Source organism: Sebastes fasciatus, chromosome 2, assembly GCF_043250625.1.
Source record: "Sebastes fasciatus isolate fSebFas1 chromosome 2, fSebFas1.pri, whole genome shotgun sequence".
NCBI lineage: Eukaryota > Metazoa > Chordata > Actinopteri > Perciformes > Sebastidae > Sebastes > Sebastes fasciatus.
In genome coordinates this window covers 35,988,446-36,014,732 of record NC_133796.1, presented here as the reverse complement: position 1 = coordinate 36,014,732, position 26,287 = coordinate 35,988,446, and the positions used below count along the sequence as shown (strand labels likewise).

Genomic DNA, 26,287 nt, shown 5'->3' with positions numbered 1-26,287 from the left:
AGGAAATATATTTGTGAATCTCCACCTACTTGTTTGGATTCATTTGAGACTTTTACCATGACTCGTAAAATATCATGTGAGTTTTGTCTGGGAAAACACAATGCACAAATAAATGTAGAGTGATTTGTATCTGTAAATCTCTATCTGTACCTGTGCCTCTAATTTACAACTCCTTATATTCAACCTTGTATTCATTTGCGAATCGCCAACTTACCATTTTAAAATGGAAATGTATTTGTGAATCTTGTTTTACTGTGCCCTTGTGTGCCAGAAAAAATGTGTACTGTAGTGTAGTGTAGGGAAGAACTAGCGCTCTCCAGTAGTTAGCGGTAATGCAACACTTTCTGTCCTCATGACACGTGGAATGTCCTTATAATGTTGTGGTATTTATACGCCTTTCCATGAGATCGGGTTGGATTTTATAGACCCCAAGAATGTTTGTTTTCTTTTTATACCCAGATGAGCTTTATTCTATTGTAGTGTTGTCAGTTGTGAAACAGAACATGTACCCATATACTCAGAACATTCCCCTGGGCGCTCTCAATGTCATCTATTACATCTTTCCCAATTCATTGTCTATGGAGCAGCTCCACACTTTATACTTGGTGACATTGCAAGTTTGAGTTTTAGCGCTCTAGTTTTTGGATTTGAGAGAGAGTTGTTCATGTTTACTAATATTTTTTGGACTGTCTTAGACCATAAGAATAACAAGTCTGAATTTTGAAAATGTGCATAGTTCTCCTTTAAGTAATAAATATTGATAAATTATTAGGACTGTCAAAGTTAACGTAATCAGTCTTTCAGAGGTTGTAGCAGGCTCAGTTTTAAAGCTAGAGTTAAGGTACTGATATCATATGAAACTAGAAAAAGAATCCATTGGTACCAACCACCTCATACTAGCTTGTCGTGAAGGAGGCTAAATAACGCTCCAAACTTACTCTAAATTTTGGCGAGGAAAAACTGGCATGGCCATTTTCAAAGGGGTCCCTTGACCTCTGACCTCAAGATATGTGAATGTATATGGGTTCTATGGGTACCCACGAGTCTCCCCTTTACAGACATGCCCACTTTATGATAATCACATGCAGTTTGGGGCAAGTCATAGTCAAGTCAGCACACTGACACACTGACAGCTATTGTTGCCTGTTGGGCTGCAGTTTGCCATGTTATGATTTGAGCATATTTGTTATGCTAAATGCAGTACCTGTGAGGGTTTCTGGACAATATTTGTCATTTTTTGTGTTGTTAATTGATTTCCAATAATAAATATATACATACATGTGCATAAAGCAGCATATTTACCCTCTCCCATGTTGATAAGAGTATTAAATACTTGACAAATCTCCCTTTAAGGTACATTTTGAACAGATTAAAAATGTGCGATTAAATTGCGATTAACTATGCACAATCATGCGATTGATCGCTATTAAACATCTGAATCGATTGACCGCCCTATAAATCATTTATATGTGTAGGCTAACTAAACCTGTATGTAAGTAGCATTGTACTGTGTATAACAAAGCTCAGACCTCCCCCCTCTCTAAGTGCTTCAGAGGGAGTTGCTGTTTAATGACCCTGATGATTATCTCAAGTATGATGCATCTTGCCCAGCCTCTGGGTGGGAGAGGAAAATATGCACAGAATCAGTCTGGCGTTTGGGGCAAATTGCTCCACCTTCAGGGTGCCATTTTCTCGAAAATGATGATAGACTTGCATCCGTTTCCTGTTTCTGTCTCTGTTGCAGAGCTGCCAGTTACAGGGAGAGGGAGTATCCCCCAACATCTCTGGAAATTGCAGAGAAACAAGCAAAACACAGTGACTGGTCATCTCGAGCACGAGCGGAGACCGAAAAGCAACAACGACTGGACGGGACCCGGCACTTTGAACAAGCGGGGATGAGAGCTGCTGTGTGACATCAGCGAACAAACCCTCGAGGGTTGAGACTGGAGTTGGCAAATGAGTAAGTCGTGGCCCCAAAATGATTGCCTTAATTACTACACATATACAGATGTATGAAGTGACGAAACTAAGAGACTTATAGTTCAAAGTTCAAAGATGTTTTCTTTACATGTGAAAAAAGTGTCTTGTAAGGAACAGATGTGAATATTTTAATATGATAGAGATAATGTTTGGTTGTAATGTCGACATAATGTTTTAGTTGGGTCGGCTTCGTAGGTGTCATTGGTTACTAAATGGTGAGTTTGCTCTCTGCTTATGTGCAGTCAGCAGTAAGACTTAATCTATTTTTATCTTGTTTCATATTGTCAACCAAACAAGGCTGGCCTGAGTTGCTCACTCAAACGCTGGCGACAAAACTCTTAATTCACATTGTGTCATAACACATGAAAATCCTCATTCAGAAAGTGTATAGAGGGTTGGGATTGAAATATATTGACTGGCTCAATGCGACACACTGAAATACATCAGAAGAATATCCTCTTACATTAAGATCCACTTACACTAAAGCAAAGATGTCAGGCACATAAACACCATCATAAATATCTGCCACACTCACTTTCTATCACTGAAAAACAGCGGGTGAAACTCGCCGGGCTTTCACCGTTAAGATGAAATACCTTAGGTTTTTTTCTCAGATGCAAATTTAGAGCTGACCAGCTGCTTTGTTGATATGTTTTCACTTTAACTGTATGCAAAAGTAACATGGACGTGTGTTATATATTTTTTTAAACCTAGCCTTGATAATTACATAACCAAAGGTGAAACCCTGAATTTATTGTATGTTGTGGACTTCTGGAAAATGTTGTGATATAGATGCACACTGAATAGGAAAAAAATGTAAATAGCAGACATTTATACTTGTGTGTCCTAAGATGTGTTGCAGATAGAGTAATTTGAGAACTTTTTACTTTCTTTGACTGTTATGACCATCAACCATAATCATCTGTGTTCGGTTTGTCCTCGCTGATACAATCACGTTCCTCATATTGTTGTGAATGCTGCTCCAACATTCTTCATTGATTTTGGCTGTTTTTTCTTCTTCTTTCTTCTTTATTTTTTTTTTTTTACATACTGCACATCAAAAATCCACCTACTCGTTAATTTGGCATACTAAAACATGAGGTTTTTTGTGCAACATTTGTGTGTCAGAGAAGCATTGGATTTTGTTACCTCTCTTAGACCTGTGATGTTGCCCCGTGAGTGACATGATTAGAAGTTGCCATTTATATTTTAGTTTTTGGAAGTAGTACTTATATCACATATTTTAATGAAGGCAGTATTCTACTTTCCTATATTTCCCTTCATAAAACATCCTTTAGAAACTGTGTTAAAGTTACTACAAGGAACTTTCATTATGGGTTGATTTTGGTGGACCCTTTGGACAAAAGTGTTTCTGAGCACCAGAGTCCCTTTAGAAAACATCTAATTTTACTGCAGCAGTCTGACAGTCTGCCCCGCACTGTCTCGGTTCTGGTTCTTCCTCCCTTCCCTCCAGCGGGCCCAGCTTTACGGCCTGGGCCTCCAGCAGTGTAGTGTCGATGTTGGCTCCCAGCGGGGACTGGCAGAGCAGCGAGGCGAAGCGTGGGTCTGTCGGCTGTGGGCTGGTTGCTGCCAGAGACCCCGCTGGAGTTGGAGCTGGAGGAGTTTCTGGTGAACCTGCATGCTGTATCGCTTGCTAATTATTGCGGGGAATCTGACCCGATAACAGGCATTAAGAATAACTAGAAATAGACAATCTTCACCACTGATGGTCTCGTTTTCTTATGTAGGTCATCTAGAGGCATCAGTATTAAATTGAGACCGTTTCATAACCAGTTAAAATTTCCTTGTAGTAACTTTAACTATAACGGCACTTGAATTTAGAGCTCCTGGTCTTAGTGTCTTTTTCCTCTTCTCCTAAAGAAAATCCAAAGTTCACATTTTTGCTCCTTTTCCGAAGATTCGTAGCTGTAATTACCTCAATAATAGTATCCCTCAGAAAAGCTGTTTACTGAATGTTCCAGATGTTTCCTTAGTGTCAGAAAAGAAACTCAACCACGTAACCACAAAATAGCCACAATAGTTTTAAAATAGATGTCAATAGTTTACTTGGGAGATCCTTATGGGGCGGTTCTTTTTATTGGGAAGGAGAGGATATGAATTCAGTTTTTTCATTTCTGCATACCACAAGTTTTAACAGGAATACCAGAGCACAACATTTAGGGGTTGTCAAATCTGCAAAGTTGTTGTTTCTTTAAAAAGTTACATAACATTAAAAGTAAGAAAGAAAAGAAGAGCGAATTAATCCAGAGTGAATGACAGTGGACTATAATGTCAAGTTGTAGTTGTCACTTAAATGTTTGTTTGGAGAACGAATCTTTAAAAATCAAGTTAATATGAAGATTGAGTATTAGTTTTATTAGTCAGGGAATAAAAAAGTAATAAAGGTAAAGCCAAACAAACATATTTCACAACAATTCATCTGTATTTTTTTGTATTTGGAGATTTGTCAGATAAATCGAATCGCCACAACAAGATTAAATGTAAACATAGTACTGCTCCGTCAATTACATTTTTTAATCAAATTATTAGAGGATGAATATGCATACGGCATTAGAAAACATTTGATAATATCTGGACTTAAATACTACCATACTACTATTACTACTACAAAACAGCAGACACGACAAACAATACAACGGTTGCATGAGCTTGAGTATAAACAACAAGGCTGTAAAGGCGGACGAGTCGACGTGATGACGTTTAGTAGTCTCATTTAGCCACTTGTTAGTAACCGCCTTTTTTAAGACATATAAAAGCTTCAAAATTCACAAGTGGGATATTTACTGATGTATTTTATGTCGTAGAACAAAACTTTAAAATCTCTTCAGCTTGTGTTATCCACAGACTTTATTTCAGGCATCTCACTAAAATCCCATTGACTTCCAGACGAGGGAACTAGAAGTGGTATCATGCAAACTCAATTTTGTGTTTCAGGACTCATTCCTGTAGCACTCTATAGACCCCCTAAATCCTCACACTGAACCTTTAGGAGGTAAAATTAAATGAATACATAACCTGTCTGTCGAGATATATTTTCAGAAGTGATTTTATTACTCTAATCTTGTCAGATTATGAGCCTCAAGCACAAGCTGTTCCTGTACCTGAGGGGCTCGGGCCGGCGGAGGCCTCAGTTCTGACCTGGAGTTTTTACTTGGGAACAGTCGGGGGGGCCTGAATGTTGGCTCACATAAAGATCTGATATGTAGCTCGCCCAGATGCACAACTACCATACCAACAGCCAATAGTAGCCAGAAGCTGAACTGCAACAATACTGATAAATTTGCGAGAGACAAATGAATCTATCTAGTGGTATGTTCAGCTACAGCTTGGTATTATCACAAAGCAGCACAAAAGACGCTCAGCCAAAGAGTTATATATGCCCACAGGTTACTATAGAGAACAACAACAGGATCAGCCTGATTGATCCTACAGGGCAACACATCCAGTCAAGCAAAGCAAACAAGCACCAAAGGAGACTGAGAGAAAGCTGTTGAACTGGACAGTCTCTAACCCATTTCCTCAAACTGTGAATTAAAATAATGTATTTGGTTAGAGGCTGCAATTATGTCAACTTCACTTAAATCTGCTTTCATCAGGAGATCAGTAGTAACGGGCAGCGTGCTATAATGTATGAAGCAAGAAGATAATAAAGGTCGATTGTTAAGCAGTTTGAATATTACGGAAGGAAAAATAATTGACCCTCTTGTGTGAGCTGAATGAGACTCGAGCACTGAATAAAAAGGTCATAATCCACATCATATCATGAGTGGGAAAGGATTAGTGGAAACACATCTAACATAGGACTAAACCACAAATCAAATTTTTCTTTGACTTAGTGCCGCTGGATATACTAATAATAACTTCTGTGATGCTGTTGTGATTCAGCACAGCCACTGAGCTGTTAGGGAGGTTAACAGTTGTGTGGGGACATTAGATAACACACAGAACAAGGTGATTATGATCACCTCCGAGCTGGAAAACTCACAGGGGCTGCATTTAAGATGTTTCTGGAACACAAGCAAAAGTCACAGTCACAGCTACCGGCCACTGTGGTCAGAGGAGGCCAAGGTTTAACTCATATTCAGTTATGATGTTAAAACAAGAATAACTGAACTTCTTTAAAAGGGAATTCTTGTTGGGGATTGATTTGACGTTAAGAAGGGCTATCTCGGTGTTCACATCGTGAGAAACAGCTTTACTGTTGAAGCTCACGTATTTCTGAGGCCTAAACGACTCTGAGACTCAAATCCTCTGTGCTTTCCACGGAGCGACTAGGCAAGATTAACTTTAAGATGAATGCCTCCCCGAATCAATAACAAAGGATTTCTTCCTAAAAAAAACAACCAATTGACCACGGATCTACGGTAAAGCCATGCAAAACAACAGCCCAGTGTGATTTAGTGATGTACTCAATTTTATGCTGCTTTCAGTGTTGCCAGATTTGAGACAAAACAGCCCAATTGGATTCTTAAATGAGGCCACATTTTTAATTTCCATGTATAAAACAGGTGCTGGAAAGGAGCCTCAGGACTTTCCGTGCGTAGTGCAGCCTCCTGTCAGCCCTTTCAGACAGAACCATCGGATCTCAATGTGGACACTGGAGACACACATTAATATAATAATCAGGTTAAATCATATTTAGATACAATCTGGATACAAGACGCATTTTAATGCCAGTTATAAAGGAGGTCTCTGTTTTATTTCCACCCAAAACAAGGTTACAATATTGAAAAAGTAGCAATTGAATGTTAAAAAATTAACCACAGACTGTATGTAAGGAGTGGACGTAGTCACCGTGACGTCACTCATTGGTTTGTGGACTGCTGTTTTGAAGCCTTGAGTTTGGTATTTTGTCCGTCGCCATCTTGGTTCTTTGCCACCAGAAGTGACATGAGAGGGTGGAACTAAGTACAACCGAACGCTGAATAAGACATTTTTAGGTGACAAAAAAGTTTCTAATTTACTTTCATGAACTGAAAACACACTGTGAAAGGGTTAAAGTTGTAAGACAAAGCTTCCAGACCGGACAGCATCATGGTAGCAACCTGTCAATCACAAAGTAGCCGCACCCTAAAGCATCCCCTGCTTTATGGTCTATTTGACTCTAAATAGGACCATCATTTACTAAATGAACATCATGCTGTATTGAAGAAGACTTGAAACTAGCGATTGAGACCATAAACTCATGTTTACAATGTTTACTGAGGTAATAAATCAAGTGAGAAGTAGGCTCATTTTCTCATAGACTTCTATACAATCAGACTTCTTTTTGCAACCAGAGGAGTCGCTCCCTGCTGGTTATTTTTAATAAAGAATGCAAGTTTAAGGCACTTCAGCATTGGCTTCACTTCTCAGACCCGGAGGTTGCCGACTGCTATTAACCTATAAGAACAGTTGTAAGATTCTACCAGCAGATAACTTAAAGTTACAATCTCCAAGATCTCCGTTTAGTTGTCTTTGGCGGCACCAATAGCTATAAGCGGTAATCGACGTGTGCTTTTGGGATCTCACTTCCCAGAGATCCATTCGGTGTCGGGAATTCCCGCGAATGTCGCCCTACAGACACCCAGTTTGTAATACTGCAAATGCAAGGGCTTTCATCAGTGGGCCATAGGCTCAATCACCATTGTGTTACCTCATTCGGCGATAGATAGTGACTTAACAGACATTTATTTTTAAATGAAAATCTTCAAGATCATTTCTAAGTTTCAAGTTGTAATACACAGAAATGTCATTTGTTTTGATTGATTGTCTGTTATTGCATGTTGAGCCAAGATTACTGAACTAAAATAGCCACATTTTTCTTGACAGAGGAAACCACCCAGATGGTACAGAAAGTGTCCCAAATCATCTCAAGCTGCCCAAAAAAATGTGTTATCTGCCCAGTCAAATAAAAAGTAGCCAAACTGGATGGAAGATTGCCCAATCTGGCAACACTGACTGCTTTTGCCTGTAGTGATCAGGATGGATATGATGATAAAAAAAACTACTATTAACACATTTGAGTTAATTGCTCATGTATTGAAATTGGTTTTAAAAAATCTCACTTTTAAATGTTTTTTTGTCTCCAACAGCTGAGGGACAAAAAAAAGAGACAACCTGGCTAAGCCCAATATCTTCACATTGCACACAGGCAGCACAGTAGACGTTCCCGTATACGGCTCAGTTTGATATTACGGACACATACATAAAGAAAGGTAATGCATTAGCCTGAGGATAGAAACTAGAGTGTTTACTGTAACATCCACAGTGTTAGATAACACCAGGAACCCGTTTTATGTCTTAATCTCCTCATAAACAAGGTGGCTTATGAGGAGCACTGCAAAACTGTTGAACAGTGACGCAGTTTGTATTTGTTTTGCTGGATATTATGTGACTGACAGGATTTCGGGGTTGTTTTGCACCATCTGCCTCCTGCAGAACAGTATCAGTGCTCTTTGGTGCAAAAACAATGATTGCATTGTTTGCCTGGTCACATCTGTATTTAGGAAATTGTCTCAGATAGGAGAGAAATAAAATGCTTTGCAGAATTGATACGTGTTTGTTGATAGGCCTTGGTCTACACAGCTAACGTCAGCTGAAATTACTGGGTTAATAACAGGGTTACCACACATCACTTGACCTGATGAAATATTACTACTTATAGTTGTCATTTTGTAATGATTAGATAATGACACATTCTCTCAGAGATTATGATATTGATTAAATGATAATCACCTTCATTAGCATCAACATTATCCAGATTACACTTTATTTTTGGAGCACCTTTCATTTTGTGGCTCAGTGTACCAGAGGACAGAATATTTTATGCTAAATCAGGAAGAGGAATTATTTGCTGAAGTGCTAATCGCTAGAAGGGAATTAGCATTTCCACCTATTTAATGACGACCGCAGAGTTGACACAATGTCGTGTACGGTGTGGTTTGAATACAAAAAAAGGTTAAAAAAAACACACACAAGCACCTGTCCTTATACCTGGAGAGTCACAACCGCCAGTAAAGCTGCTAGATCGGAAATTTGCTCTTCGCTCACTGTGAGGCAAGGCGCAGAGCCTAGCAGAGGCAAAGCACAGCGCAGGTATTTTATGTTGCTAAACAGTGCGCAAGAAAGCTACTTCACTGTTTCTAGGCAACGACAACAGCAGTCGTAGCTGTTATGTCATTGGTTGCGCTTTGAAATGTCAGCGGCAAACAGGGTCAAAGTTGAAATAATATGAACTTTGAGCGTAGTGCTCAGCGGCACCAAAGAGTACAGAAGCAAAGAGACAAAACTCTGGTGCTTTTTTGACAACAGCTGCTAGATGGCGCTGCGGTAGCGCTGCCGCCATTTTGGACTGAAAATGCCAATGAGTCCATGGCCATGGATGTATAAAGAAACGTCTGTAAATCAGAGGATAATTTTTTTCTGAGGTAAATCAACTTCCCAGTACAAACACTTAAATAACCCTCATTTAAATCATTATGTCCTAAAAGTTGTAAAATGAACTAATAGCCGAATCCAGAGTAATCTCCCTCGGCGTAATTAATGTGCATCAGACCCACGGGTCTGCACCGCCCTGCACTCTCATATGACATATCCGGTTCTGCCAGCTTCCTGCTAGCTGTAATAATGGATATATTGGCTGTAATTCATCAGTTTTATCGTCTTGTAATACATCCATGGGCTGTATGCTGTCAGCCTGTACCGTGGTGGATGTATTAACGTCTCTGTTCCCAAACAACCGGCTATCGGCCAGTAGCTAGTAGTGCTAGTAGCATGACATAAACAGAATTTAATGTAGTTGTAGGCTACTTACTAACACGCAGGGCAAAAGCACAGGACACAACCACTTCTACATCCATGGTCTGTGGTCTGTTGGACATCGATTTTCGAGGTCTTTGACATGATAAGTTTGAGATTGCTCTCAACATGTGTGTGCTGAATTTTTCTAACTTCCATTTATGTCCATCGCTCACTTTATGCTCCTCTGGGAAGCGGCCACGCAAAAAAGTTTAATAAATAAGTAAGTCAGTAAATAGTTATAATAGTGTTCATATTTATATTTTTATTGTTCAACACAGGACATTTTGGTAGAGACATTAATATGAGAATAGAATAGAAATAATTCTGTTTTACTTTTGTACGGCACTTTGTAGGCGGACGTTTTACTGGTAGTCGCTTTCATTCCAAAATGGCGGAAGCGTATCTTTGCTGCTGGGTGCTGATGTTGCAATGGAACGGCAATTTAGCTTTCACTTCTTATCAATATACAGTACGTTCTTTGGTGGCAATTTCAAGCGGTGCGCCACGCTATCACTCTCCCCATAGGAAAGCTATGGCACAGCCAACGCAGAGCGATTTTACCGCTGATCATGTGTGGGCAGTTTAGGGTCAGTGCTGCCAGAGTTTCCTTGAGCAAGGCAACCTCTGCGTGTTTCAGAGCTGCTCCTCCTGGCTGCTGCTGTCCTCTCTGGGTGTCTCAAAGGGAAACGTGAACACACTCTTAATTACGGCAGCTCTCATACATCAAGCTATTGGACATTCAAAAATGAAAAGTCAAATCAAAGCGATATCTCTTTGCTTGTGGATTCTCCGATTCCAGCCTCTGAAATGTGAGGATTTGATGCTTTTAAATTGCCATGTATGATAAGATGAATATCTCTGAGTTACTGTTATTGAAATAAAACAAGCTGAATACATCTCATTGGGCTGTGGGAAATTATAATAAGGACATTATATTTTTCAATATTTTCTGACATTTTACTGACAAAACGATTAATCAAACAACTAATTGTCGGATTAATCAATAATAAAAACAATCGTTAGTTGCAGCCCTAATGGAAAAACAACAGGGATTTTAGGACATTATGTAATCTCTTCATGCTGTGTGATAAATGTGCGGTGCTCTGTGATATGGCAATGTAATGTTTCATATCACTTTTTTTTTTTATATAAAAAGTTCAACGCCCTGGGAGCTCCACGCACTGCAACAAAAGAAAAAACACATCCTGACAAACAAAACACAAGCAAATGAGGAAAACACTTCACCAATTTGTCAATACAGCATTTAGGAAAACAGGTGCAAAGACATAAAACACAACTGAAACAGCAAAATACAGAAAACTTTTGGTTGGGTTTTCTGTATTTGCAGCACATTCTATTATGTTGCATTCTGGTGAAGATCTTCGCTTCATTTGACTGTGTTTTGTCTTCTTTGATAGCAGCGTGTTGAGCTCTCAGGGCCGCCATAATTCTTGAATCATAAGTATGATTTAACAGCCTGCTGACAGTCGTAAAGATGCACATGCTCTTTTTGGAAAGCACAGTACTTTCGCCTGTATAGACCGATTACTATGGTGGCACCACGGATATATAAAACAGTAGATGTGACATTACGTCATAACTAATGTGACAATTGCTTACCTGGGTATTGTTTGCAATTGGCACCTATGGGCAGCAACTGGTTGTCAGCTGTTCATCACCTAAATGCTTCACCAAAAGGATCAAAGAGACCAGGGAGGCTGGCATCACTTTCCACACGTCAGTATAGAGTAGATGAGAGATTTATTTTTTACTTATGGGTCAACTAAAACTACAAAAAGTTAGTGAACTAGCTAACTTTACCCTTAGCTACCAAGCAACAGATAAGTTAGAACCAGCAAACATTACATTTTAATGTTAGCTCAAAGCTAATGTTTAGTAACGTTATAACATTCATTGGTTCATTCTAGACATACATTATCTCACGCTCACTACTTTTTAATAAAAACTGTATTGATAGAAAAATACAAGGATCATAAAATACAACGCAAGCCTCTTTCACCATAGGTTCCAATTACAGCAAGTTTAAAACTGGACTCCATATGGTTTCATCCTGGAGTGGCAAGTCATTAGAACACGTGACATATACTGTTTTACATCTAATGCGTGGCACTTGGTAACCGGTAGCGGCAGATCTTTTGTCATGTGGGGCACGGCACATTTCCCCTCAACGAGCCTCTAAATGTAAAGGCCAAGAATCATTAGCATGTATGTTTTGGACTCACACAAAAGATGTCTGATTCATCAATCTGTCTTTGGATCATTTTGTTTTCGTTTCTGAGCTTTACTCCATGAGAGCTTGATGAAGGAGGGGCCACTGTGTGTTAAAATAAAAGTACAAAAACAAAGACAAAACATACAAATATTAAGATGTGAATTTGACAGGACAAGGATGGGACTCAAACCCATAATAATCAGGCGTCTATGCAAGCTGGTGCAGTTTGGTCAGCCGAGGCCACGGTCACATTTATACGGCGGTTATAATCCAGTATATCTACATTAGTCATTATGATTCTCACCATCATCTCACCTGCAGAGAGGTAAACTATCTAACATGCAGCCAGCAGAGATGTTGCTGCACTGCTGCTGTGCTGTACAGATGCAGTGTGGGTAGTCGTCAATAATGGCGTAATTGTTTTTTGGGGGACGGTGGCGGTGGCGAGGGGGGTGCATTTGTTTTACTGCTTCACGTTTGTGAGTGCTTAATATTCAAACTGTTCATTCGCCACCGCCTCGTCACTCACAACACAAGGAGGGAAATCACTATCGATCAGCAAAGGAAAACTGACAGTAACTATTAATGAACATGTAAAATATTTCTACAGTTCAGGTGTTGAGAAATATCCATGTGAGTTTTTGGCCAGCCTTGCTTTTATTCTGCATGATGCTTTGTTTTGAGAAAAATGCATCCTAACCCAAGGTATGTTTGTATTCTTTTCCTGAGGGAGCTCCTCTCCTCCTCTCCTCTCCTCCTCTCTCTCTCTGTATCTTCAGAGCTTGTCACTTCTGACCTTAATCCTCCTTTTTTTTTGTTTTCTTCTTATTTTTTGGTAAACCTTCCAACTTCTAGATTTTCTACATTCATAACATTTTGTAGACAGCAATATGAGATGTGATTGAAAATGGAATATGTGCAATGTTGATTAAAGAAAAATATAATATATTCAATAAAAATTCAGAAAACAGAAGTGTTTTAAGATGTTTTTTTGTTATAAGTGAAGTGCTGATGACTTGGATGTAGCTTTTGCTGTATACCAATACTAGAAAGGTATCACAATACCCTGCCGTTAAAAAACAGTATGATACCTTGTTTTATTAGTACTGGTACTTTAAGAATGACAGTGTTTTAGGACTGTGTGTGTGTGCAGTGCTCTGCTTTAGAGGACGCCATTAGGATAGGGATCCTGCGGGAGCAGGCACTTATAACTTTGCTACTGGTGGAGCAAGCGGTCAAAAAATAAAATGTAGTGATAACCTGAAGGATGGAGTCAACAAGTGAAGTTGAAAAGAAGATTAAAAAGGGTCATGAATCTCTCGCCGGCTGTACAGTCTCACTCTGAGCTGGTTTCTGTATCAGCAGAACACCCTTAAAAAAAAAAGAAAAGAAAACTAACAACGCAGCTCTAATTACCAAATGTAGCGATAAAATTAGATCTCTGACAGAACTTCATCTGAATTTATTATCGTTTTGTGGGTTTTTGTTTTGGAAGACGCTCGTCGTCTTACGTGCAGCAGTACCACTCTCCGCCCGAACAGTTACAAATGAGCCAGGGGGGGGCGCTGTTTTAAAAATAAAAAAAGTCGTATTAAACGCTGTTTAATGAGTGACAGTTTACATCTGAAACAGAAATACTTTATTGACTACTTTTCATGATGTTTTAGGTTTTTGCCGCGGTATCATTTCATCGTTCCAAGCTGAATGCACGGACCCCACTCGTTGAGATGTGGAAAAAATATTTTCGGATCGATATGAAACTGTTATGAATCATTTTGATTTCATTCGTTGGGGTGCAGCATCGCCCCCATTGCCCCCCTATTCCAGCGCCTATGATCCCGTTTTAAGGCCATTACTACAATGCCATCTCATTTCTTACAGTATTTGTCATCTGCTTGTAGTTTACCGTTGTGTTTGCTGTTTGCTGAGCTGTTGGGACATGTTTATGTACATCGCTTGTGTCCCTCAGACAGAATGAGCTCTGTCAGCAGGGGCCGAGTATCACAGTGACAAAACGTTTTCATCCACAGTGGCCTTTTACGGTGCTTGCTTTTGAAACTCGATGCCCGGCCGTTCATGTTCGACACTGTTTAAATATTTTAAACGGGCCCGTTGTGGTGCAATTACTTGACTCTTGGACAAACACCAGTTCATCCATCAAGCTGGTGATGGACACACAGCAGCCGGGTCGTGCTTTGCCTCTTCGCTGCAAAAGTCCTACGACGATGCAGCACTGTTCACCTTCAAGAAAACCTCCACAGACAGAGCAGAGGAAAGCCACAAATAGAAAACATTATTTATTATCTTTAATGTTCCACAAACCTAAAGGAGTTTGTCATGAGTGTGTTGTGCACGACAGCGACCCTGAAAGGTCGACGTACGAGTCTGGGATCAGGTCACGGTGAAGAAAATTAGACCAGCTTTGAAGATATATATAGCAGCTGACCCTTTACAGCTGTCTCCACAAAACAAGACAAGGTACACGAGGTCTATCCTACACTATCACAGAAGCCCGTGCATGTACACACACATGCACAAAGCAACCACTAACGAGCACTAAATGTTTGCCACACACCCCCGACCGACTCATTCAGATGACTGCTTCGTCATCGGGAGCGAACCTGAACAAGCAGCGATGCAGAACGTGTCATTGGCTGCTTTGCTCTTCTGGTTGTACTTCCATAATGTGAACAAATAAGCAAGGCTGTTACTTCTTGGGTTTATGGTTTGTTTGTTTTTCCCTTTTGGGCACTATGTTTGTTCAGTTATAAATGAATATTTTGTAATTCCTACAGACTACAAATGTTTATTCTTGTATTTTAAATTTTAGTGTTTGACGAATGTGTTATTTCTAAACTGGATTAAATTAAATTGACAATGGTTTGTGTGAGTTTATATTGTAGCATCCTGAGGTAGGCATAAATATAAAACTCCCAGCATGCATACACCAGGGCAACAGATGCATTAACATAATTTTCAATTTGTATGTGTGTTCTTGCATTGTTACCAGTGTTATTGTGATTTACATTGTGTTCTAAAATGTTTCCATACTTGTATTGTTAAGAATTGATTGAGCAAATACTCTTAGACTGTGAGTGGCATTGTGTGCACAACTGGTGCATCGTGCTCCTCAATATAAGTGCTTATATTTGGCTCTCTCAGATTCAAGAGTATTATCCATAAATCCAAAGGGTAATGACAAAAAGACCCCACTCTTGCTGTTATCCCCAGTCTGGAGGCTGACCCTCAAAATTGCACTTGATTATAGTAATTATTAAAGGTTTGCACAGCATGGTAATGTAAAAATACAATGCTGCACACTTAAGGCCTTTACACACCGGGGGCGTGACGAATATTATAGGTCTAGGAGTTTTATTGCGAAAGGTAAGAACGGAAGGAGTGGATGGTTAATGGACTTGCATTTATATAGCTGTTTTCTAGTCTTCCAACCACTCAAAGCGCTTTACACTACATGTCAGCATTCACCAATTCACACACACATTCATACACTGATGGCAGAGGCTGCTAAGGTGCCAAATTTGCCCATCAGGATCTAATCTAAATATTCATTCACACATCAATAGCTATGCCTTCGGGAGCAATTTTGGGGTTAAGTGTCTTGCTCACATTGACATGTGACCGGAGCAGCCGGGGATCAAACCACCGACTGGTGGACGATTGGTGGACAACGTAATCTACCCTCTGAGCCACAGCCACCCCATGGATTTGGTCTGCGCTGGTGGTCTAGCTTTATTCACGGTGCGAAAGCTCAGAAAATTGACTTTGTTACGAAAAAAGTATGACACTTTTTCACCATGTAATGTTTGTGTTCTGTATTAAAGTACACATGACAAAAACAACAGTTCGAAAAAATATATTGACATTGGAATTAATTGCATGAAAAAAAAGTTGCCAGTGTGTAAAGGTTGTAAGTTTAGTGGGAAGAATGGAATCATGTTGAATCAACTTGTTTCAGTGTATTTGGTACTGAGCAAAAAGCATTACATTTAGGTTGTCAAAGTTAACGTGATAATAACGCGTTAACGCAAATTCGCTTTAACGCCACTAATTTCTTTAATAATATTCTTAGTATAATTATAAACTTTACAAACAGACAGACAGAAGAAAACAGTCAGAGTGCTGTCACGGCACCATCTCAGCTTCACACTTGTTGTCAGTGTGTGCTGCTGTCTTCCAGGAAAAGACCACATCGCTCAGAGGTGTAAGACAACACCTGACAGGGAACAATATCTCGCCACATGGTCGGAGGCTGCTCTCATACATTCATGCCAGTGAATTTACCGTTCACCGTTTCCCCTCTGCGAGGAAACCCAACGCCAGCGTACTGCAAGCCGCTGGCCCCTGCTGAAACCCGATCGGCCAAATCCCAAAAGGTACCTGCCCGCTCCTTTACAAACAACGCTCCTGTCGCGGGGCTGCGGGTGGAAACGTTGTCAGCCCACAATTGTGCTTGTTGCTATAGACAAACTGCTCTTTTACATCCACAAAATGTCAGTAGGGCTTGTGCCAGACAAATACAGCGGGACTCAGGCCAGTGACCTCCCCAGGGGAACATTTACCAGCTTCTGCACTTAGATCCAGTGACGCTGACCTTGGACTTACTCCCCTGGCATACTCCTTTCACTCTCAATTTATTAAATTTGACAGTCAACGACGTTGGATAGATGTGTTGTCAAGGATAGATACAGCATTTTACAGTATTGCTGTAATATTTATCTGTCTTACATGATTTATGGAGACAGAGAGAAATAGAAATTGAGAGATAGAGATAGATAGATAAGGGGACAGACAGATTGATAGATGAATGGATAGAGAGTAGAGATCTATATAAAAATAGATAACTTAATGCAAACATCCTGACAAACCGCAGTGTAAGATCAATTCTCAGTAAAAGAGTGCTGGAGAAAGAGACAAGAAACAGCAGAAATTCCCAAATCAACCAAGATACATCAGTGATTTCCATTGGATTTATCTCACAGCCCAACAGCTGCTTTGAAGTCGGGAGGCTTAAGCAGCTTGTTAGTTTTCAAATCTTTCGGCACACAAAGTGAGAAGAAATCACAGTTTGGGTTGTCAGGATAAGGTGTTATTAATCTGATAAGTCTGTCCTAAGTGTGAATTCAATCCAAATGTGCTTCACTTCTAGCAGCTCTCTTACAAACAGTGAAGAAGTGGATGCTGTCAGACGTTTTTACGGTATAATAAGAACTGTCTCATCCACATATTCATGGTGTTTGAATGTTTATGCTTTATACTTTGTGACAGAACCTTCTGAGGTTCAAGATTTTCAAAAGACAGAAAGTGCCAGCCGTTGTCAAAATGTCAAATCTGAGATGCTCAGAGCTGCACTTCACCCAGAATAGCGCCCGACTGATCTTCATCCATCTCTGACACTTCAAGGTGTGAGAATGGAAGGAAGGTCAAGGGTCAAAGTGTCCAAAACAGGCCCAGGTCTGGTCCGGTATCTGCTCTCCTGCAGGTCTGGCACCTCGGTGTCAGGGCCTCCCACGGTGTGTAAGTGTATCCTCGCTGCCCATCATCGCCGCTGTCTCTATTTCTGTTTGGAGACCCAAAAACATGTGGTGGAAGCGACCAAACAGGTGACTGAGTGTGTCCTTTTTCCACCTCGATCATCCCTCCAGATGCCGCACAGCTTCCTCAGACCGTGATGCATGATGGGCCCAAGTGGTCGCACAGCTGGGTCGCCGCTGAGCACGCTGCCGCTCCGACACGTTCGTGAACAGCAGCTCAATTCGTTGTGTTGCAGGTTCAGTCTGCGCCAGAGTATAGCTCGCTCTCAAATTGATACCGCTTGAAAAGACAGAAGAAACGAGGCGGTGATCTCACTGACATCTGAATTAGTCATGTGATCGGTCTCGCTCCGCTCGTCTGCAGGAGATCAATTGAAGTGTATTCCCCAAACTCCCGAGGATGCTGGGAGCTGAGACGCGGGTAGTAACTTCGGGGGAGTGGAGAGGGAGGAGAGGGGAGGACGGTTTCAGTGTTGAAAAGCACTTGGGTGAAGTGAATGAAGGGAAATTTCTGTTTGTTGTCATGGTAACAGGCAGTGTGGTCTGTAGCAAAAAACATATCCCTAGCATAGAGGCTTGATCAGGATCCAGCGGCTCCTCGCAGCACAGCTCCCCTCCTCCATTTTGAACGTGGGAACGCTGATTGTGTTGCAAATGTTTAATGATTCGTGATGCTCCGAATCGTATGAAATATACAGATCAGCAGAGCTGAAGAGAAACAGGCAGAGGTTCATATGTAAAACCCCGGCTGTAGTACAATCAGGGTGCATGCAGGCTTCATAAATGGGAGGTGAGTCACTGAACTGTTGTGGAGAGCGCGAGGAAGACGTTCCTTTTTATGGTGTGTGAGAAAAAAAATGTCAACAACAGTAACATGTACTGTAAGGGTGATACCGAAACAATGTCAGCCTCTGACGGTTTGAGGAATAAAACCACATAAACATGATTATAAACAGTGCTGGTTGGTACCAGAATAGTTTCAGTGAATGTAATTAACTTGTCATGGTAACCAAAATGATGTGTTCTGATTACAGATACTCCTAGAAATACTTTCCTCAGGCCATTTAAACAGTGGCCGTGGGCAGTTCTGCAGAACAAACACTATCTCTGCAGGGCATTTATTTGTTATTTCAGGACATTTATCCTGCTTATTCTTGAATTGTGTAGGGTCTTACAACCTGTACTGTAAGGAGAATAGGAGTGTAAGGAAATATCAGATGCATTTATATTATATTATCTGTTAAAATGTGCAACTTTGTGGTTATTTGAGTACAAGAAAATATTCACAATATATCAATGGGAGTGAGGGTAACTCCTTACCAGATTGAGAGGCAATTAGTAACTGTGAAGTTTAAATAATCTTGATTACATGACTTTAATTTCCATTAGAGCTGCAACAATTAATCAATTAGTTGCCAACTATTAAATAAATCGCCAACTATTTTGATAATCTATTAATCGGTTTGAGTAATTATTTAAGAAAAAAGTTCTCTGATTCCAGCTTCTTAAATGTGAATATTTTCTGGTTTCTTTACTCCTCTGACAGTAAACTGAATATCTTTGAGTTGTCGACAAAACAAGACATTTGAGGACGTCTTTGTCTTTGGGAAATACTGATCGTCATTTTTCACAATTTTCTGTCATTTTATAGACCAAACAACTTATCGAGTAATCGAGAAAATAATCAACAGATCAATCGATGCTGAAAATAATCATTAGTTGCAGCCCTAAAAACTATTATTATTAAACAGTAAATTTAAGAAAACATCAAATTAAATTGAAAACGTTACTAGAAATTGGATTATTATAAATAAATATAGATTAAAAAATGGAAATATATATACAGTATGTACTTTTGGAAGTATTGAAATCAAACAAATCAATTTTAATGTTAAGCACTCAAGCACTTTAATGAAGAGGCTTACCTAGCGATGGTCTTAATGTTGGAATGACATTAAAATTACAACTTATTAGGTACTTTGTCATGCAATTATAGACATACATTTTCTATAAATGCCAAATATCTTTTTTTTTATTACCAAGTGTAACGCACACATTCTTTCATAACGCCAAAAATAAAACTACCCGTTTGTCCTTAAATGACATCCGATTGCTTTAGAAATATTTCCTAGGCCAGCATCCCGTTTGAATGGAAATAATACATCAAATTACAGAAACAAGATCCAAAAGCCAATTTATAATGAATTTTTAGTGCTTAGTATCATTCTGTTGAATTAAAATATTTGTATTTAGTATTTTCAATTTTAAATAGAAACACAAGTACATTACATTCACAGTGGCTCAACGGTTAGCATTACACTACAGCAATGGAGGTGAGGATTTTGCGTGTTTGTGTGGATTTCCTCCAGCAGTCCAAAGACATGCAGGTTAAGTGAATTGGAAACTCTAAATTGCTCAGTGGTGTGAATGATTATCTGCCATTAGTGTGTAGTGTGTGATAGACAGGCCGCCCCTAGTTTACCCTACCTCTTGGCCGGTGTAAACTCCCCACAACCCTGAACAGGATAACTGGAATATAAATGATGGATAGACAGGTGAAAAAAAATTAAACAAACCTCACACAAGTGACAAATGTAAAGTCTTGAAGTTTAAGGCTTGAAACGGAAAATAACCTGCCAACTGACAGAATTAGGATTAACTTTAGGATAGGAGGGGGATTGAAGCGTGGAATTAGGAACAGACAGGGGTTTAGGTTACGTTTACAGAGTGAATGCTGTCAGTGGAGGTCGTCAGAAGTGTAGTAAGGCAAATGAGTGTGTTTCTGTGTGTTTCATGGAGGAGGAAGAGAGACAGCATATCAAAAAGCAGGAGAACTGTCTTGTTTGTCTATAAAGATCCACTGTGAGATCTGGGACTTTTGAAGCTGACAACTTTCACTGTGAATGCAGCGAGCAGAGAGACTACCTGCACAATCACAAGGCTTTTTCCTTCAAGGTATACATCAGAAAACACACTCAACCTTCTTCTTCTCTGCCTCAGTCACACACACACACACACACACACACACGAGAAGAGAGTGAGAGTGACTGAAGAAAGCAACATATGCAGACGTGGCGTGTGCCTGCCATTCACTCTTGACTGTAAGTTCGTGCGCAGCCACAGCTGTAAACTGTCAGAAGTCAGCTTTGATTGTCTGCGCGCGTTTGAGCGTAGCGCGCCACACATCTCGCTTTCCTTCAAGAAAACACAGAGCTAAAATTAGAATGACCTTTTTAAAATCTTGTTTTTTCCAGGCACAAAAATAGAACACAAACGGCTCGCAGGGAAACAAAAGCCTTCCCCCGTACTGAACATCACACAGTCTGCGCCTGGGAGCTCAGGCTTTGCATAAAATGAGCATTGATAAATTTAGCAGCGCTTACGTAACTCACGCTCAGTTTGAATCTTACTGATGAGGCAGAAAAAAAAGACGTTTATTTCATTTCAGCTTCTAATGAATTTTTTTGCAGTAAAGCCGCAAACATGCAGCAGCAGTGACGGCAGCGCTTGACAGTCAAGGAGCGGGTACCGGAAAGCCGTGACGAATGCCTCGCTGTGAAGGTAATGTTATAGAAGTGTTTGTCAGAAGTTACCCCTCCTCTTCCTCCTTCCCAACCTGAAGCCTCCACATGAATATCCACATCCACAACCCTTCAGAGAAGCTGTCAGTCTATTTTGGTGTCACCGTCACTATGTAGAGTAAAAGCTTCTGGTAGAAATCCCCCCCACAAAAAAAAGAAAGAAGTGCACATTGTTAATATTCATAAGAATTGTCACCAAAGAGTAGTTGTTTTACAAATAGCTCTGACAGTAAAAAGAATAAACCCTGTCAGTTGTGCAGGATGTGTTCTTTTCTCTTCACTGCATCTGCAGGCAAGAAACGCTCGGATGCACCGAAGCATGACGGTAAGAGATACCATCAAAGAGTGCTTTAGCCGAGGAGAAACCACTCTCCTTCACTTTGGATGGACAATTCTGTATCAATTTGAATAGCCCAGTCACAGACCCATCTATTGTATTAATTCAAGAAAGAGGTGATGCATTTCAGTCTCACACACGCGCTCCTGACTCGGCCCTCTGTGTTCGGCGGAGAGGGCAGACGGGGAAATAAACAGCACCGCGGCAAAGCGAATGTCAATTCATCTCATCACCAGGAAGCAATTATCTCTCTCTAGACCGTTGCTCCGCTGCTTCTCCGCTCCGCAGACACATCCAGAGGACTTGAAGGGAGAACATACTGAAGGCCTGCACACAATCTCTTCCAATTCTCCCCTGGCAAAATGACCACCCAGCCATGCCAAATGTGGATCAGGAGCGAGAGAGATGAGCATAACACAGGCAAAAGGAATTCTGGGTAATACAATGCCAGTGATAAGCCTTTAGATACTCCTGTCCATTCTGTTCAACATGAGCAGACACTCTGATGGTTGTAGGGCCGCCGAGGACGAGGTGGATAGAACGGTTTCTCTTCTGATGATGCAACACCAACAGGGCAGCCCAGCAGCAAAGTGGAGCGACAAGAGCTCGTTCTTCAAGTAGGGGAGTAAACCACCCAATATTATATTGATTCTATGGACAACGATACAATATTTGGTAATCACGAAGTCTGCCATGATGCGATTTTAATTTTCAATATCATATGCCTATTTAACACAATCATTTACACTTGTATCAACTCACAAAAAGCAACTAAAATATGAATTGACAATGTTATTACTGGGCTCTTCCAGACATTTAAATGAAAAACAAATCTCTTCTTTTGAATAAATAGTATAAAAATAGACCTCCTGTTGTTCACTATAAAGTGGCACATTTCTCATGTTTAAGCACTGCTTAAATGTTTAGGAAGGAGGTGCGTTTGGATGGAAATGGTGACACATGGGACTTTGGCAGCCCCCTCGCTCTGACATCTCTCCATTAATGCATGTATATAGGTCCCGTTTGTTCATGTGTGTGTCTTTCGGGCCTGTGTGTACTATGTACTGTGTATAATAACAGAGTGAAAACAATTGAATTTCCCCTCGGGGATCAGTTAAGTGCCTTTCTTCTTCTTCTTCTCTTCTTCAAAATAAAGGCGGATCTTAAAGATGACGATATGTATTCATGTTTTCAATTTGCATCGATGATAATGGATCGTTGAATCGATACATTGATCCATATCGATGTATCATTACACCCCATCTTCAAACTGCAGAGAACATTTTAGCGAGAAAAATTTGTACTGTGTTGTGATGTGTCAATATAGATATTTTTCTAACTGTAGATTGCGTATGAACTTAAAAAATACAAATTATAAGATTGGCTGAGCTTGGCATTTGCCCCCTTCTCAAGCGGCATAATTAAGCTACTGTAACAAGCGTTGCATTTAACTACATCATAAGTGACGTAGGTCCATTTTTAGCCAGATATTAGCCTTACTAATATTATCGTAGCATAAAGAAAATGTAATCAGCCCCTGATGATTCCATTTTCTTTATGCTAAGATAATATTAGTAACCACCAACCATAGACTGTATATAAAAAAATGGACGTAGTCACCCATTGGTTTGTAGACTGCCTTTTTGAAGTCTTGAGTTTGGCATTTTGGCCATCGCCATCTTGATTTTTGGCCGTCCACTTCTGGCAACCAGAAGTGACATGAGAGGGTGGAGATAAGTACAACCGAAGGCTGGCGACCAAAATGTTACAATTAACTTTCATGAACTTAAAACACATTGTGAAGACGAAAATGTGGATAACATCCAGACCGGACAACGCCGAGGTAATGACCTGTCAATCACAAGGTAGCCACGCCCTAAAGCATCCTCTGCTCTCTACTCTACTCTACTCATGTTTACAATGTTTACTGAGGTAATAAATCAAGTGAGAAGTAGGCTCATTTTTCTCATAGACTTCTATACAATCAGACTTCTTTTTGCAACCAGAGTAGTCGACCCTGCTGGCTCTTAGAACGAATGCAAGTTTAAGGCACTTCAGCATTGGCTTCACTTTTCAGATCCCGGGGTTGCCCACTGGGGTTAACGTAAGTTAGTTGGCACTTTGAGCTGAGGAGCTCAATCGTTGGCAAAAACGGAACGTTAGCAACGTTTAACAAGTACCCCCGAGTAGTAGATTCAAATGCAGCAATTCTCGATACATCTTGATGCATCTCATTCTCAATGTATCATATCCTCAATTTTCTATATCACTGCACGTGGTAACTTTTCATCATTTAATACAAACAGTCAGATAAATCTGAACTAGGGATGGGTCATGATTTTTGATTTTTCGAAGTCATTAATTCATAAAAATCGACTAGTTTATGCGACTTTTGTCCTGTCTTAAAAAATATATATTTTCCCTTGTTTTAACCGTTGCAGGCACTGCCTGGTAGTAACGGTACTACCGGTAAAACGTGTGTGGCACGTTCGTCTCTTTTCTGCAAGTGCAGGTGTGTGTGTGTGCAAGCGGGGCCACGCCCCTCGTAGTTTCAGCAGGTAGATCAGCTGTTCCAGCAGCGGAAAATATCTTCATTCAAACCCGCCAGGGGGGGGATTGTTGGGGGGGTATGCAGCGATTTTCTAAAAATCATTGACTAGTTCCCAGTGATTATCAAATAGTAGTTTTGCTTGGAAAGCACATCTCTAATCTGAACTCCCTTTTTATTTAGAAACTGCTTTCAAAAATCAGTCTATAATATAAAAAGCTGCATCTTTTCAATACCAGTATCTGTGTGAGCCACCTCAGTACATAATCATTACAAAAACAAAACATAAATCTTCCGCAGTGCAATACAAGTGTGCTGTAATCTACAAAAATAAGGCTTTCACATAGCAGCTCTAAAACAGAGCACTTCCTGAATGCCTATGGCATTTTACACAGCATGAATTAGCCTAGCGGCTAGCTGACTTTTCCTTACTCATAGCTCTTCTACTCTTACTTGGTTTAAGTCACTGCATCTCCCGAGAGAACAACACCACAGTTGAATTTCAGGCTGCATGCACATTTTTTCAGCCCAACATTGTTGAATCAGAGCAGCTGATGTTGGCAGTGAGAGCAAAAAGTTTGCGGACTGTCGTGTGTCGCCTCGACAGAGATCAGAGGAGAGAGAAGGAAGAGGGAGGAGAGAAACTAGTGCGAAAGTAAATGACTGCAAAACACAGTAAAGACTGGCACTGACAGTTGAAATGAAATCAAACTCCCGATTATGCTCTGGCACTGCATCGATGCAGAATAATTCACGTCGCATTGCGATGTATCTTAGAACTGAGAAATCTCCACATCTCAAAAACATTACACAAATAAACACATATTTATTTACTCCTTTGAATAGAACAGTATTTTAGTTTCCCTCTCAACGAACTGATCAGGAGAGTGAATGATGAAAGTCACCAGGTTGCACCTGGAGCTAACCACACAGCAACCTGGGACATATGCGGTTAACACAAATTGCATTATTAATACACTCACAGACCCAAATGTGCCAGATAAACTTGATTCCATGCAGTAATACAGTGGCAGACGGCCACTCCAACTTTCTTCCTCTGGATGACATGTGAAGGACGAGGTATGTCAAACCGAGGCAGATGGGAAGCGCAGTCCCTAAAGCCCACTTTACTAATTAAGGTTTAATGATATGTGATGTTAAAATGGACTCCCCTAGCTATTTTTCCACCACATGTTTGGGTACATAAGACACATGACCTCTGGCTTCCACAGATGCCGTTTCCAAACGACATGAGGTAGCCTCCTAGCTCTGTTTACTCGCTGCATGAAGACGACGGGGAGAATTTGAAATGAACGCTCGCTCTCAGCTTTATACTGTGGATGCATGGTTAATGTCTAATCTGCACTTACAGCGATCCAGTCCAGCTCTTCTCCTGTTATCATAATACTCTTTCACATGTATAATGTCAACAGGCCTTTCCCTGAAACACCAGAGGTTTGAGTTTCAGAGGAGCTTGCACATCACAGCACCAATTACCAGAAGAAATCACCTAAATCAGCTTTTATCGATTATGATGTTTACATGGTTCAAAGTTAAGTGGTTTATCTACAGTAATAACACCATTTTCATGGATTAATTTAAGAATTGGGGTACAAATCTAAAGAAGAAGCAGTTTTCACATCTCTTCCTCTTCTAAAAACAAAGGCACAGTACTACTCAAACGCTAAATGTTAGCAGAGACATGAAGTTACAGTATACGTCTAGAAATATAGGGAGTGAAAGTGCTTCAGGCTCAAGAGATTAGAAGGTTAAGTAAGCGACAACACACAGCAAGGTGTCTTACAAAAATAACAGACCAGATGGAGGTGAGGAGTGGCATTTACTCCACTGAGAATATCGAGTAGTGAAGTGAGATGAGTTATTTTGGGTGTTCCTAAAACAAAGGTCCCTTTAATTTTCTACAAAGACAATGGCAGGTGACCGGCAGTTGGAGAACTTCCAAGGCTTGGATAGTAGGGCTGAGACGATACATCTATCTCCCGACTCAATGCTATCACAATACTTGTGTGCCTATTCGATATGTATTGCAATTTTTAAATATTGTGATTCAATATTACATTTGTGATTTTTTTTTACATTAGACCATGGGGAAAAAGTTGAATAAAACACTTCTAGGGACTTTTACTTTGGAAAATATCTAAACAGTAAAAACATTTGATGTTCAGCATGTATGTAGTCAGAGATGTCCAGAAGTCAAATATATCAGTCATTGTCAGGCATTATTTATTACAT

General features: G+C 40.2%; 1 protein-coding gene across 2 annotated transcripts in view; it reads left to right on the top strand.

Moving 5' to 3' along the window:
- The window catches only part of kcna4 (potassium voltage-gated channel, shaker-related subfamily, member 4), a 139,096-nt gene that overhangs the window by 62,840 nt on the left and 49,969 nt on the right, over positions 1-26,287 (top strand). Inside the window, exon 2 of one of the 2 annotated variants that reach the window (XM_074622254.1) lies at positions 1,745-9,884. The exons of the other annotated variant lie outside the window; for it this stretch is intronic. The gene's annotated coding sequence lies outside the window, so the exon portion shown is untranslated. Of the gene's footprint in view, positions 1-1,744; positions 9,885-26,287 lie in introns of those variants that run through there. 2 annotated transcript variants of the gene reach the window in all.